General features: G+C 41.5%; 1 protein-coding gene across 2 annotated transcripts in view; it reads right to left on the bottom strand.

The window, feature by feature from the left end:
* The window catches only part of PHYHIPL (phytanoyl-CoA 2-hydroxylase interacting protein like), a 165,208-nt gene that overhangs the window by 65,975 nt on the left and 82,713 nt on the right, over positions 1-16,520 (bottom strand). Inside the window, exon 1 of one of the 2 annotated variants that reach the window (XM_069753565.1) lies at positions 13,072-13,221. The exons of the other annotated variant lie outside the window; for it this stretch is intronic. The gene's annotated coding sequence lies outside the window, so the exon portion shown is untranslated. Of the gene's footprint in view, positions 1-13,071; positions 13,222-16,520 lie in introns of those variants that run through there. 2 annotated transcript variants of the gene reach the window in all.

Here is a 16,520-nt window from a genome sequence, read left to right as displayed (position 1 = left end):
CAATTTACTCGGCCTCTACAAAATAAACAAGTGACCATTCTGTATAGTAACTGACTATTTTTATCTCAACAAAGAAATAAAAAGAACACTGCAAAATTCTTCATGGTACAGATGAGAACTTTATGTATTGTCCATTATTTTTTGAGAATACATTTCTATACAAACAGTAAATTCATCATGGATAGAGCAGATGGGTCTGGGGATATTCTAAGCAGCCTTCAAAGAATTAAATATAGGGTCACAGAAAGTGTGATAGAAGTCAGCGGGATAATTTATCACTCAATAAATGACTCTTCCAAACAAACAAATTATAAACGGCTAAAAGAGCAAATTACTAAAAGAAAAAAAGATTTTGAATGTCATGATTCAAGTACATTGTGCAAGTACTGCTTATATAAGAGAGTGGTGGTCCACTCCTGCACAGGGGCCCGCCGGAGGATTCTCCTGTTCTCCCGAGGGCCAGTCCAAGCTTGTTCCTGCCCAACAACTGCATAATATATACGTCTGTCAAACATCATTTACACATTCAATTATCATCTGGTCCTGCTGAATTCTATTAGGTCGTCCAATCTTTGTCTAATGTGTATGGACAACTTAAAAAGTAACTGCTATTTTTTTTTTACATTTTTTTTACTTTCATACATCAAGTACATTTGAAAATAAACTTTGTAAACTTCTTCTTTCTCCTACTGGACCGATCTTTCATTCTCAAAATTCTCAATTCATGGGTAAAATCTGCCTTCAGTGAACACAAATGTTTCCGCTACTGAGATAGAAGATGACAGTTGGTGCTTATAAAGTTCTATGGAGAACTGTTACTGTTATTTCATGAGCACTTATAGAATGTTTGTCTCTAGCTCCTCCCTCCTCCATAGAATTTTAAAAGCACCAACTGTCATCTCCTATCTCAGTAATCGCAAAATGTCTCTTCACTGAACACAGATTTTACCCTTGAATTTAGAGCTGGTGGGATCAATGAATGTCTCAATACTGTCACACCCATTAATCATTTCTAGCATGTCCTAATGAATGAAAGTTGTGAAAAAAATGTAAAACCTTGTACTTGCAACATGGCCTAAAAGAATGGGCCACAGGTAAGGACCGGTAATCCTTTTTCCCCACGAGTATTGGGAACTGACATATCGTTACATATTTCCACGGTGAGATATGTTGAAAATGATCAGAAATCCGTCTGCCATGTATATAACGGCCCAGCCGTGCTCTGCATCATACTTAGACTCATTACGCACAGATTCTCTGAGCGACCGAGCGTAAAATTGAATTCATGCAAATTTTCCCTCAAATACTTCACTAAGATAATTTTTTTTTTAGCAACAACGTGGATTGCTCTGGGAATATCGGGACACATGGGAACCGAACCAAACGCTGTAACATCTCGGCCTGTACGAGGTTCTGACTCACAGGGAAGATATTGCTGGAGGAGTCAAAAGCTAGAAAAATAAAAGAAGCAAACAAACAAATATCGAGCTCATCCTTTCTAATTTAGATGCAGCGGCTTCCTTCACACGGCGAGTTTTAATGTGATCCATAAAGAAAGGGGAAAAAAAAGAAAAAACTGTCACAAAAACGACATAAAAAAAACAACAAAAGCAAAAAATATTGCAGATCTATTCGTGTAGTGAGCTAGAGAAAGGAACGGGGACACATTTATATAAAAATCCGTCACAGTTTACGTTTAGATATGGAGGTGAAAAATATATTTATAACTACGACATTGATGCAGCATCTGGGTGCCATTTTTTACGCATTTTCCTGGTGTCTGAACGCAATAATGTCTGCACCACCAAACTGATGGACTGCTTGCTCTCCAGATGTAGTTTTTTTTTTATTTAAAGGGAATCTATCAGTACGATCAACCCTCTTAAGCGGTCTATGGGGTTAGTAAGCTGCATAAAATGATACCTTGATATCTGCGCTCCGATGTCTTATTCTGAACAAATCCACGTTTTTCTGAATATGTAAATGAGCTGTTAAGATCTATGGGCCGGACATAGATCTCCATTAGAATCTGACTCCAGAGATTATTATAAATGAAAGGGTGAGTTCCCAGCGTGAGACATGTAATGACTTACAGTCTGCTCTCCTGATGTCATGAGGGTGTTTACTGACAGTGGCAGTAAAAGTTTGGGCACCCCTGGTCAAAACTGCACTTTCTGGTCAAGTGGGCGGTCCTATCAGTGACTGACGGCTTTCCTTGTGTCAGTGTGCATACATCGCTATCTGTCAGTCACTGATAGGACTCAAAAAAACTATATATCAATTTGCTCAGCTCCCCTTGCTCTATATCATGGTGCCTGCATTTTCACGGTGACAGGTTCCCTTTAATGATAATAGTTATATGAATTTTTATTGAACCGAAAATGAAAAAAACAAGGAAAAAAAACGAAAAGTCTTTGTTCTCCATTTTCTTACATTTGTTCCCATTAGTGAAGCGTTTCTCGGCGGTTTCCCGCTTTATTATTGTGCATCGGCTTCTAACTCTCTTTTCAAATGTGCATTGAAGCGGAGCAGGGATTTTTTTTTTTTCAATAACACACCTTCTTTGCAGAATTGAATTAGCCGTCTGTTGTCAGAAGGTTCCAGCAGTATTGAGATGAGCCGTCTGGTCTCTTGCGGAAGATTCTTGATTATTTCGCTTTTGTTGATCGCACAGGAGTACAGACAAGTGGTTGCACTGAGCAGCCTGACCCAATTGTGACACCCACCTTTCTGCACATGCCGCTCTCATTTAGGCTACTTTCACACTGGCGTTTTTTTTAATCCGTCGCAATGCGTCATTTAGGGGAAAAAACGCATCCTGCAAAGTTGTTTGCAGGATGCGTTTTTGCCCCATAGAGTAACATTACCGACGCATTGCGACGTATTAACACACATCGCAACCGTCATGCGACGGTTGCGCCGTGTTGTGGCGGACCGCCGGGAGCAAAAAACGGTAAATGTAACGTTTTTTGCTCTAGACGGACCGCTTTTTCCGACCGCGCATGCGCGGCCGGAACTCCGCCCCCACCTCCCCGCACCTCACAATGGGGCAGCAGATGCGCCGGAAAAATGCATCCGCTGTACCCGTTGTGCGCCGCTAACAACGGTAGCGTCGGAATCTCGGCCCGACGCAATGCGACGGGCCGAATTCTGACGCTAGCTTGAAAGTAGCCTTAGAAGTATGTGACAGCCTTTCCTAGATAATCAGGGAACATTTCTAGACCTTTAACAAGTAAATACATTGTAACACTTGGAAGGAGTTCTGATAAAATCTTGGAAATGTGAGATTCGGAGTACGGCGCATATAAATCTTTTATTCCTCTCTTTCTCTCACTACTTTCCGCTATTGAAAAAAAAAATAGTAAAACAAATATGAATCAATCAATACATGAGGGAATTGTCTCCAAATTGAAAAAAGAAAAAGAAACATGCAGACATATTGCTTGTTGCCAACTTTTAGAGACACCGGGAGGTACATGCCACAGTGCAGCAATATCTCTCTCTCTCTGTGACCCCCCCATAGACCAGCAGACTGCACTCCTGAAATACTCTGTGCTGCTGTAACCTTGCTGCCTCCACCATATATCTCCTAGAATCCTTGCCGCCTGACATCCTCTGTGACTGTCTACTTGTCAGTATAACTTTGCAGTCACAAACAAAATGGCTCCGCACTGCGTTCCTAAATGTCATCCTCTCTTATCCCTTAGCAAACACCCAGGAGGGGAGGAGAGGAGACATCACACCCATGTCAGCAGGCTCCGCCCATATTTACTGCAGTGCCGTAATGTGAGCTAGTTCCTAGTTGTACACTAGGCTTTTGTCAAATTTCAGTAGCTGCTCCCCCTAGTGTTTAAAAGTGGAAATACCAAACCTTTTAAACTTATTTTTCATATTTTACTAAATTATAAACAAATGATAATATAAGAAATTTTAAACATTAATTCTTTACATTTTTTCAATTGCTAATTTTTTTTTTTTAAGGCACCTTCCCTTTAATGATAACCAGTTATATTGAAAATGGTATCCAATCTGCCAGCATCAAGCTTTAGGGCAGAAGGATCTGAATAGAAAGATATATAACTTGCAGAAAAATATTCAGCATAAGGGCTGGTACAGACGACTGTATAACTCGGACAAATGCTAACCCATGTTATTCCATGAGGCCGTGCACACGTCCGATTTTTTTCCTCGGACTGAATGGTTCGAGGAAAAAAATTGCAGCATGCCCATTCAACTCTATGGAAAAAATAACACTAGACTGATTCCTCCAGCTAATTTCTTCTGCATAGAAAAGGACCCTTAGTGCCCACGCCATCAAAAAGAGCAGATACATTTGAAAAGCGGGTCCCAACCAACTTTATATTTTTAAAGACTAACCATCATTTCATTTTTTTAAAGATCAATATAACACATGACAATAAGAAACTTTGTAATATATTTTATCAGAGAAATCTGCTTCCTTTTCCTTCTTTCATTCTCAAAATTCCCAATTCACAGATAAAAATCTGTACTCTGCGAAGACAGATTATTACATTGCTGAGCTAGAAGATGGCGGTTAGTACTGATAAGAAGGGGGACGTGGAGGGAGAAGCTAGAGGCAGAGCTCCTGGCTCCTTATCCTACCCCTCCCTTTTTTGGCCCCCCTCTAGGAACAGTAGGGGTCACGTCAGCTAGACCCCCCCAAAAAAATAACACATTTCTCAACAATAGTCAATGAATGTTTTTTTTTTTTGTCTTGGAAAAAGCTCCCTATGAACTAGAAGTCTGTGCATAAGTGTGATGTGGACAACAAAACAAATAATCCACCGGATTGTGACCGCTAACCTGACTGCTAACGAGCCACTTATTTGCCTCCTCTGTCAGTGACAGTCCACCATAGCCAGCCATACCGAACAGCTTACAGGGGTGTTCTAAAACTTATGTAGTCAGGTTATCCATAGACCATGAGTATTTGATCCAGGACGGAACCCAATAGATCGCCACCATTGGATCGTTGTCCTGGTAGCTCAACATACAGGCATCCCATTCAGAATTGTTGTATACATGGATGACAAACTCGCCGCTATGAATTCAATGTATGACAGCTACATCCCAAGCAATCAGTCTGTCTCAAATTGTTGAGGTCAAGGTGGCTTTTCATCAATGATTGATTTGGTTCTCCTTTATGCTCCCTTGTAGTGATGAGCGAACATGCTCCGATAAGGTGTTATCCAACCATGCACGGGTGTTACCCAAGTATCTTCGTCGTGCTCGTATATTATGTTCGAGTCCCTGCGGCTGCATGATCCGCAGCTGTTAAACAGCCACAACACAGATAACAGGCAATCCCCCATATGTTGCAGCTGTCTAACAGCTACAAATCATGCAGCCGCAGGGACTCGAACATAATATACGAGCACGACGAAGATACTTGGGTAACACCCGTGCATGGTTGGATAACACCTTATCGGAGCACGTTCACTCATCACTATTCCCTACAAATGATTTCCACTGTTCTCTGTAAAAGTAGATCAGTCTCAGTGACATATATATTCCTCCACAATCTGGGTACACATATGTACAGAATTTACCTAATTATCACTTGAAGTCATCTGAAATAATAAATAGATTGTTAAATCCTAATTTGTTGGTACATGTAGTGAAGGACATTTATTTATTTTGTCTGGGAGGAATTAATCCGCTTGGTGCCGCTCTACGGTACTTAATCCTGAAACATCCAACTGTTATTTTGTTTCAGTAATCCTGAAATCTTTGCAGCTCTGATTATTGAGACCTGGATTATGCAATTTATACAAAGTCCCCTATTTATTTGCTGTTTATAAGAGACCATTAAGAGTCAGGAGTGGTAGTCAGAGGCCGCACCAGCCGCACATTGTAGGATCACATAATGGCCGTTCAGATGAATGACTGGTAATGTAATACTGAAGAACTGCCCAAGAATGAAATCTACTGCTCTGCATCCATCCTGCTGGCGGCTCTCTGATTTGGCTCGTGAATCCGGGTCCCGAGCAGGAACCTCCCCTTCTATGACGCTCCTATGCCTGAGAAGGCGTACGTACAAGAGTGATCTTAAGCTCATAATTTATAAATCTGTCTGAAATATGAAAATAATAAATGAATTAACCCATATGGTAAATCACGTAAGGAGAATAATCAAAAAGCCCAAATTGCTGTTTTAGGTCAACATATTTAGCCCAAAATATGCACTTAAAAACTATGAAGTTGTATCTACAAAATCTCAGACTGCTCCAGGAATGGAAAAATGAAAATGTGACGGGTTTCAAAAAATGGAGACACAAACCATTTTTTTTTTTAACAAAGTTCAGATTTTTGTTTGGGAACTTATAAAATATAATAGAAACTATAGATATTTGGTTTCACCATAATGGTAGCTCCTCAAAGAACCATATTGCCTGGTAGCATTTCCGTATGATGACTGCTATAAAAACGAAATAAAAAAACAATAACAGAATTGTGGGGGGTTTTCTTTCACCATTTCACCAATTTTGAGTATATTATATGATAAAGAGAATGATGAAATTTCTTATATGATATGTCGATGCAAAGACAAAAAAATATCTATCTGTCTATCTCTCTGTCTTTCTATTTATCTGTCTATCTAATCAATTATATATATATAATATAATAAAAGTATGGAATCACCGGCCTTGGAGTTTGTTCTTCCTTCCAGCTGTTTAATTTTGAATAAAAAAAGCAGATCACAGACATGGCACAAAAATAAAGTCATTTCAAATGGCAACTTTCTGGCTTTCTGGCTTTAAGAATCACTAAAAGAAATCAAGAACAAAAAATGTGGTAGTCAGTAATAGTTACTTTTTTTTAACCAAGCATAAGGGAAATATCATGGAGTCAGTCAATCCTGAGTGACTTTAGGTTTGTGCCATGTCTTTGATCTGCTTTTTTTCTTCAAAATTAAACAGCTGAATTAACATCCTCCAAGGCTGGTGATTCCATAATTTTTGGATGGGGCTGTATGTGTATATATATATATATATATATATATATATATATATATATATATATATATATATATATATATATATATATATATATATATATATATATATATATATATATATATACTAGATGGAGGCCCGATGCGATGGCGGTAATGTCGTGATGGGAGCAGGCTTTGCAGCGTTGAGAATCTCTTCCCCCATGTGCTCACCCACCTATCCACTCTCTCTTTCCCCATGTGCTGACGTCTCCCATCTTTGCTCTCTTCTTTGACCTGTCTACCCCATGTGCTATCCCCCTTGTCTGCTGTCTCTCTCCTTCCTGTGTTGTGTTCTCCCCTCATGTGCTGTCCCGTTTTAGCTGTCTCCCCCTGTGCTCTGTCTCTCTCACCCCTTCATTTGAAAAATTGTCTCTGTCTGACCATGTACAGAACATACCACAGCTCCTGGGCAGGGGAGGAAGCAAAAGACAATACTGACATTACAGCAGGAGATCACTGAGGATACATTTTGTGAGGTAAAATACTGTTTAAAAAAAGTCAGTGAAATATTTTACCTGACAAAAATGAATCCTCTGTGATCCCCTGCTGTAATGTCAGCATTGTCTTTTGTTTCCTCCCCTGCCAAGGAGATGTGGTATGTGTGTGTGTGTGGTGCGTACGGCATATACAGTGTGCGTTTGTTTGTGTGGTGCACATGGCGTATACAGTGTGTGTGTGTGGTGCGTACGGTGTATACAGTGTGTGTGTGTGGTGCGTACGGTGTATACAGTGTGTGTGTGTGGTGCAAGAGGCTGATACTATCAGCAGCTTCCATATTGAGACACCCATCACTTGGGTGTCCCAATATGGCAGTCGGTGAACTTGGAATTCTGGGATCCGGACACATCTGGACGGAACAGTATGTGAAGACATTACAAGGTAAGTATATATTAAGATGATAAGAAGATATATATATGTGTAGTTATATGTTCAGTTTATTTTCTATTCGTATCCTTGAAGTTCAGATTTACAACCTCAGGTTACGTGATCGCTTCCTCCTGCCATTATTTTGCCATCACTCACCTGCACAACAAGCAGACGTCAGTGACAGCCGATATATGTAATATAATGGACATGATGTTGTCATATCTCCTCCTTTCTAAGCTAATAATGATGATTTTCCCATAGGTTACACAATAGATGTAATACATTAGAGGCCACGCTCGGCAGCCGTCGTGTAGAGCCGGGAGGGCTGTGTTGTCGGTTTGTATTAATAAATATATGATCTTTGGCTATCCGTCTGTTGTTCTTGGCTCTCAGGAATAAGAAGGAAGGCTTTTACTTGACTGTGAAACGTGCATCCTGGCACACACTGGTTATGTCATTACTATGGGGCTGGGTGTGGGCCGACCGCCAATGCCGGAGACTGGAGGCAGGAAACCTGTATAAGGAGGTGGCTCTTATATAACCACCCTGTATGTGTGTAATAACAATACAAACACTTATTGTTGCTTTACTATTAATCACCTGAGTCATCAAACACCTCGTAATACTATAATGGTGCATTAGAGCAAGAGCACAGCTGTGTCTGCCGTCAGAGAACGCTCCATTTTATTTTATAGGTGTGAATTACTTTAGCTATGGACACTTTCACATGATTATTTTTACATGCTAGTGGCAACTAAATCCAGGGTTCAGATTTTTCTCTTGTGGGAGTGTCTCTCCCTGTAATACATGCTGGATGTGAGTTCTGTGTGTATTCAGAATGCTGCTGTCTTCCCTAACCTTCATGTATCAGCACAGCTCCAGTGCTGTAATTCCCCCTCAGTGTGATTTCCTCCTTGTCAACAGCCTTTTTTCTGTGCCTTCGGAGATACTGTCTCCCCTCTCCACAGCGGTTCTCGGTACAACCCCCTCCCCTGCTGCTATCTCTAACACTGAGAGGAGGGTGGGCGAGTAGAGAGGACAGTCAGGAGAAGGCGCTCTGATGGGTTTGTATCTTTTTTGCAGATAACTCAACTTGATAAAAGACTTACTCTGCAGCAGCAAAATGCTAGATTTGTTTTTATTCAATGAAGATTATTTCGAAAGCAGCTCTATTTTAAAATTTTGTATTTAAGAAGAAAATGAATAATACAAAATATGTGCTAAGGTGTACATAACTTTAAAAGCTTCACTAAGCTTTAAAAGGGAAACTGTTAACATTTTGTGCCACCTAATCAGAGAGAAGTATAATTTAGCGGCAGAGACCCTGATTCCAGCGGTTTATCTCTTACTGGGCTGTTTGCTGTAGCTTTTATAAAATCACAATTTTAACAGCAGAAAATTACCATTATATTTTTTTTTAAACCTACTGCCATATAATCCTGAAATTTCATGAGCTCTGTATAATTCACCACTGATTGGCAGCTTTCTGCCTATGCACAGTAAGCTGTCAATCAGTGGTGTGTACACAGCTCAGAATTCGGAGAAACGCTAGATCTGCAGCAGAGAAAACTGTGATTTTATCAAGCTTAAGCAAACAGTCCTGTAAGTGATACATTGCTGGAATCAGGGTCTCTGCTCCTATATCATTTTGATTTCAGATGAGATAGCAAAGACCTGGTGATAGATTTCCTTTAAAGAGCGTTATGATGGAGTACTGGCTCTTTGTCACCCCCATCCTAGGAAATACAATCTTACAGGTGGCTTTGCATTGTCTGATGACTGTAAAGATGTCATAAATACAAGTTATTCAGGCTTGTAGTCAAAATCACAGAGCGCAGCAGTATCCCAGCGCAGCTGTGTAATTGGGGGTAATTTCTGCCTTTATAGAGCGTTTGATGTGTGCAGCAGCATTTATCCTACTCATACACACTTAATTACAGGATAAAATCATACTAGCCTATAGAAAATACTAGTGAATGTAAGTAGTATTAGTATTAACGATATTTACTGAGTTTACAATCACTGTCATAGGGCCTACATCAGGGAGCCACAAGCAGTTTTAGTCTGAGGGCCACAGGGTCAGACCATGGGCCGCAATAAAACATAATAAATAAAATTATAAAAATTATAAATATCACAAAATAAATATCTAGTAGATAATGATTTCATTTTTAGCATTCCCAGCTATCAGCAGAGTACACGTCCTCTTCTCTTTCATTAACAACCCAGAAAGGAAAACACCAAAGACTCGGCCTTCTCCATTGTAGTTTGTGAGATGCTGACACACTCCAGGGTTTCCTTCCTCCCATAAACTGCAATGATTATGGCCGCACTCGTACATGGCCACTTCTTTACTTCATCTGCTCATTACCTACATGATGACATGGTCACAGTCATTACCCATCTCTACGGTGGCTCCCAACACTCCTCTACCCCCGAACATGGAAAATACTCACTGTGAGGCATATCTGTGACCATGCGTACTCCCACACTGTATATAAACGAGGATGGTCCAGTGCGATGGGCGTCTGTGCATCCTCTGCGCTCCTAATCGCTGCCCTAAAGCTCCGATTGACGTGGATGACATGTTCTGCATCATCCACATAGCGCAATGTAATGTTATGCCTGCGCAGCAGTAGGACGGGCCACGAGCATGCACATTGTCACTGGAGGCCCCGTAGCCGGTATGACGTCTATCAGAGCACAGTGAAGTCCTTTGCTCTGCCCACAGTAGGGAAGACGAAATGTGCCTGCGCGGGCAGGTGAGGCTGCTGCGCAAGCGCAAGATTACGTTGCACTATGTGAATAACACGGGACATGTCATCCACATAAATCGGAGCCGGAGGACAGGGATCAGGAGCAGAGGAGGCACAGACGCAGCAGATCATTTAAATACAGCATCGAGCAATTTGAATGCTATTTTTGGGGGTGTACAGGGGGAGTCAAGGGACAATGTGCACATTTTTGTAAATCAGTACAGGAGCAGATTAGGTGGTGGCATTTGATGAGAGACTCAAAAACTGGTGACAGTTTGCCTTTAACCTAAATTTTGGGGTTAGACAAACATAAATTTAAAATCAAGAAGCCTTCACATTCTTTCACCTTTACGTTCAAATTAATGTACACGTGCTATATAAGAACATGATCCAGAGCATGGTTATAACTTTGTGTGTGTACAAGATGAATACCACTATTACTGGCCGTTCTATAACTTGTATTCTGTATTTACCATCAGTTTTCCCCCTGTGGAAGATAGATGTGCAACTATTTAAAATCACTCTAATGCTGGATTTACAGCCACACAGCTCAGTACTGTTATATTGCTGTTCTATGTTGCTACTGTTTCCATTCCAGTATACTGTTTATGGGTGATATCATGGCAGCTCGTCTTCTCCCACTAGCTCAGCTTTACGATATATATTACATGGATATGATGCAGAGATCTTTTGGGATATATGTCAATTTTATGGACAGGACAAAAACAATAATGGTCTGTTAGAGCCAAATAAGAAATCTTATGTTCAGTGTTACTTGAGATATATTTCAGGAATCCATCTTCATTTCTAGGGCCCATTTTGCTTAAATATGACCTCATTTACACTTAAAAACGAAATACAGAGTATTCAATGATTTTTCTTCCATACAATCTAGAACCTTGGCTAGAATTTTTTTTACTATGTTATTAAGTTTCCTGCTGCATAGTATCCCTAGTGGAACAAAAACAGAAAATCTTAAGTATTAAAGGGCATCTGTCACCTCCTTTGAGCGTTTTGAGCTAATAATATGGGCATAGAGGTGGTAGACTGCTGAAACTAGTCATACCTGTATGCCTCCTGGATGATGCCTTATTCTGTAAAAATCATCTTTTAGCACTTTAGGTTAATTAGCTCTTCCAGGCTATGGGGCGTACGCTGCCTGGAAGATTAGACTGCCTCCTCTCCTCATTATACTAGATTACTCCTCCCCTAGGAGTGTGTCTTTGACATCAAAGGCGCATCCGGAATTTCTACGCCTGTGCATTCTGCCTGTCATCACTCCTCTGCAGCGTTCCCCCCCTTCTCTTGGCACTGACTTCAATTTTGTTCACTGGGACAGTCATGAGCACGGTGGTCCAGTGTCCCCTATTTAAATGGGGCACATGCATGCTGTTTCCTTGTCCCATAGACAATGAGTGACCATGAAATGTGCATGCACAACCTTTGCTCAATTCCAAATGTAGACATAATTGGGAGATCATTGGTGTGGGTCCTAGTGATGGGACCTCCAACGATGAAACATAACCCATACTGTGGGACAGCTTCCTATATTTTCTATTAAATCTAAAAATGTGAAATAATATTTAATTTATAATTGGTGTGGCAGCTCGTGGAGAAATAATATTACAAAACAATATGCATGGAACTGCATATTTCTTGTGCATTTTTGAGTACATTGATTAGTCTAATATATTTCTATAAGTAAATCCCCTCTAGCCCATGCAAAAATAAAATATTTATTTTATAATTTAAAAATTTTAAATGTTAGAATTTCTTTTTTAAATGTCTTAGGCCGGGTTCACATTGCGTTAACAGCAGCCCGTTCAACACATACATTAATGGGCTGCTGTTAACGCAAATGCTAGTTTTGCAGCGCGCTAGCGCAGATAGAGCATCTGCTAGCTCTATCTGCGCTAGCGGTGACGGACCCGGAAACTCTGTAGCCCGCGTCTCAGGATCCGTCACTCAATGACGGCACATTGCTAGCGCACGCCCATTGTGGGCGTGCGCTAGCGATGCGTCCGTTATTGCTTTCAATGGCAGCATTAACGGACTACGTTACACCGCGTTATGCCGCGGTGTAACGTAGTCCTTTTAACGGATGCGGAGAACGCAATGTGAACCCAGCCTTAGTTCATTAACGAAACACTATATACTATAATATGTTATAAAACATAACTAATACCAATAAATGCCGTACTATGATATAAGCAAAGATTGCGGCTTTTATATGGGTATGCTGGGGGTATTAGTTTCCCAACAGCTGGAGATGAACACTAGGCTGGGGTGTTTGCTGGGTATAATTTATATAAAGGGAAAAGGAAAGCTCAGCTGCACATAGACATACGCCATGCTGAGGAATAGATATAAAAATGTAGATTTGTGATGGACTAGTTATAAAGAGGTGCAGTATAAAGAAGGGTCACTCACGTTCTGCGCTCTGGGAATCCACAGTCCGGCTGAGATGGAGATGTTTCCTCTGCAGTCACCAGTCATCACTACACCCAAGAGTCAGTTGTCGGTGAGCACGCAGCAGTCAGAAGACTTGGTTGGTTACGACACAGACTTGCTGTGACCTGTATCAGAGCTGATCACGCCACAACTCTTAAAAACCCTCGCTTTATGTTACCAGCTAATCTTCAGCACTGCCTTTACAGTGATTTCCCTGCTTGTTTGCCATATTGTGTAAGAAGAAGTGTCGTAATTTCTACATAATGTTCAGCACATATGGATACACTGAGTGGTGTTGGCTAAAGATGAGCAAATTAATTCATAGGACGCTGGTCCACCAGCCACGTCAGTAGGCCATGGCCACCGGCAGGAGTCCTGCAAACTACCTCCTACATACCGGAATCCCTTCTTTTAATTTGTAGTTCCTTCCCGATGTCATCATTTGGGAATTCTAATCAGAAGAGGTGCCAGGGATGCTGGCAGGTAAGAGACACAGGACCAGGGTCTTGCGAATCAGTCCGCTAATCTCCAGTGCTAACCCAAATTTGTTATCTATCTAAAATGGGGGGTCTAGCAATATGATCAATGAGTGGAACAGGCTGCCACGAGACGTGGTGAGTTCTTCAATGGAAGTCTTCAAACAGAGGCTGGACAGATATCTGTCTGAGATGGTTTAGTGAATCCAGCAGTGATCAGGGGGTTGGACACGACGACCCTGGAGGTCCCTTTCAACTCTAACATTCTATGATTCTATTAAATTGTTGAAAACACACACAAAAAACATTCTCAACTCAACACTGATTTCTGAACAGTGGCAATAGTTTTTGATCTTGTGGCATTTTGTTTTGATAATGTGCCTTTATGGCTAAGACAACCATACACAGTAAACTACAACCATTTACAGGGAGGTTATGAGACAAGGAAAACCGAAAAAAACAAAAAAAGACCTAAAAGTAGACGCGTTTCGCCCCAAAAGAAATCCAACTCATACATATCACCGCTACAGTAAGTAACTAACCACCATGTTTAGCATAGTGGTGACAAATCACTGCAGCAGCAAAGACTGGCAGGGAAATGGTACTGCTATTGTTATTCCTGAGGTGTATATATATTTATATCAGAATCGGGATGTCACTATAGTGTTGGGCTTATTATGGGGCGCTGTTCTTAAGTTCTTATCCTTAGGAGCTCTTCTGAGGATTGACAGTTCAGGGGGGCAGCAGGAATGAGATGACGGCCCAAACTGCCCGCTCACCGATGTTGCAAGTAAAGGCAGCTTTGCCTGTATCCAGCAACCCAGACAGCTTCAGGGGGTGAGCTCGCAAACTGTATAGCAAACAGCTTAGGCTAAGTTCCCATTTCTAGTAATCATTCGTTAGAATGGATCCCGCAGCAATCGGTGGGCAAAAAAGTGGTGCAGACACAACTTTTATGTCTGTTTTTAAAAAACTGATTTCAACTGGATCCGTTTTTTTAACATTTACGTCTATGGAAAACGGATCCGTTAATCAGCCATCCGTTGTTCTCCCATTTAAAACTGATCCGTATTTTTACTTCATGGAGGTGGAAAAACAAATACTTAACATATACAACTGGACCTGTGAATTTTCAAGTGTAAAAATCAGTTTTTTTTTTTAAATGGACAAAAAAAAAGTTGTGTCTGGACAACTTTTTTGCCAACGGATTGCTACTGGATTCGTTCTAACGGAAGATTACTGGACATGTGAAGATAGCCATACAAGCGCACATTATTAAAAGGCAAAGCTTCCAGCCTTGAAAAATGGCTCCATAGAGGAGCTGAAACATTGTCTTATAACACTGGGTTAATAAACTCACATCTTATTTATCTCTTGGATTATTCTTTACAGGTTGGGGCTCTTGAGTCTAGCCTCAGAGAAGATCTAATGATAGTGCTGCTCAGGGCCGGATTGGCCACCTGGCAATTCTGGCAAATGCCAGAAGGGTCTGTCTGGTTGTGGGCTACCTTGTCTGCTACATTGTTAACAGAATCCTGTGTTCTCAAGACATCTATACTGTTAAGAGTTGTGACTCCGTCACTTACCCCAGCAGGCCACGGGTATCATTAGACATATTGGTCTTGTAGTAAATCTTCCTTTCCTCATCCAGGGTAATATTCCTGATATATCCCAAACTGGTACTTGGGGATGGGGACAGCATGGGCCTGTGTGACTTCAAATGCCAGGGCTAAATTTTAGCCCCAGTCCGTACCTGGTACTGCTCTATCTTTGTACATATCACTGTTAACGCTATTTCTTCCAAAGGGAACCTTTCAAAACAAGAAATGCTATGTAACTGCCGTTATAGGGGTAACCTGCAGCTAAACAGCATTTAAGCCTTGTTTACCCGGCTTATTGGAAATCTGGGTGCAAGGAGAAATTGAAGTTTTATTCTCCCTGTAACCGATTGCGTGCAGTCACTGGGGTGGTGCCGGGAACAGTTACATTTGCTGCTCACTAAACTGACCTGCGCTGACTGCCTAGAGAGAGAATGCAACTTAATTTTCTCCTTGAGGCTGTGCTCATTTAAGTCGGCTACAAATGGTGCAAATGCTACTTTTTGGTGGCAGGTTCCCTTTAAGAGATCACGGGAATAAAGTGCTAAATTTAAATAAATGCATGTAGACTATCCTTATGTATAGAGATATCGTTAACGAAATCGTTATGCGTGACAGCGACCAACGATCAGGCCCCTGCTGGGAGATCGTTGGTCGCTGGGGAAAGTCCAGAACTTTATTTTGTCGCTGGATCTCCAGCTGACATCGCTGAATCGGCATGTGTGACGCCGATTCAGAGATATCTTCACTGGTAACCAGGGTAAACATCGGGTTACTAAGCGCAGGGCAACGCTTAGTAACCCGATGTTTACCCTGGTTGCCGTTGTAAATGTAAAAAAACAATACATACTTATATTCCGGTGACTGGTCATGTCCCTCGCCTTCAGCTTCCCGCACTGACTGAGCGCCGGCCGGCCATAAAGCAAGAGCACAGCGGTGACGTCACTGCTGTGCTTTACGGCCGGCGCTCAGTCAGTACGGGAAGCTCAAGGCGGGGGACGTGACCAGACACCAGAATGTAAATATGTAGTGTTTGGTTTTTTTTACATTTACAATGGTAACCAGGGTAAACATCGGGTTACTAAGCGCGGCCCTGCGCTTAGTAACCCAATGTTTACCCTGGTTACCCGGGGACTTCGGGATCGTTGGTCGCTGGAGAGCTGTCTGTGTGACAACTCTCCAGCGACCACACAGCGGTGACACAGCGACGCTGCAGCGATCGGCTCGTTGTCTAGATCGCTGCAGCGTAGCTAAATGTGACGGTACCTTAAGACTTCAGGATGAGACTCCTGTGTTGTGGTATATGCAGAAGTGACCTCTGTATAGATCGATACTGTTTGCAAATTTTGGTAAG

The sequence above is a fragment of the Ranitomeya imitator genome, chromosome 2 (assembly GCF_032444005.1).
Source record: "Ranitomeya imitator isolate aRanImi1 chromosome 2, aRanImi1.pri, whole genome shotgun sequence".
In the NCBI taxonomy this organism is placed as follows: Eukaryota; Metazoa; Chordata; class Amphibia; order Anura; family Dendrobatidae; genus Ranitomeya; species Ranitomeya imitator.
The sequence above is the reverse complement of the archived record's forward strand: the minus strand, read 5'-3'. Positions and strand labels throughout refer to the sequence as shown.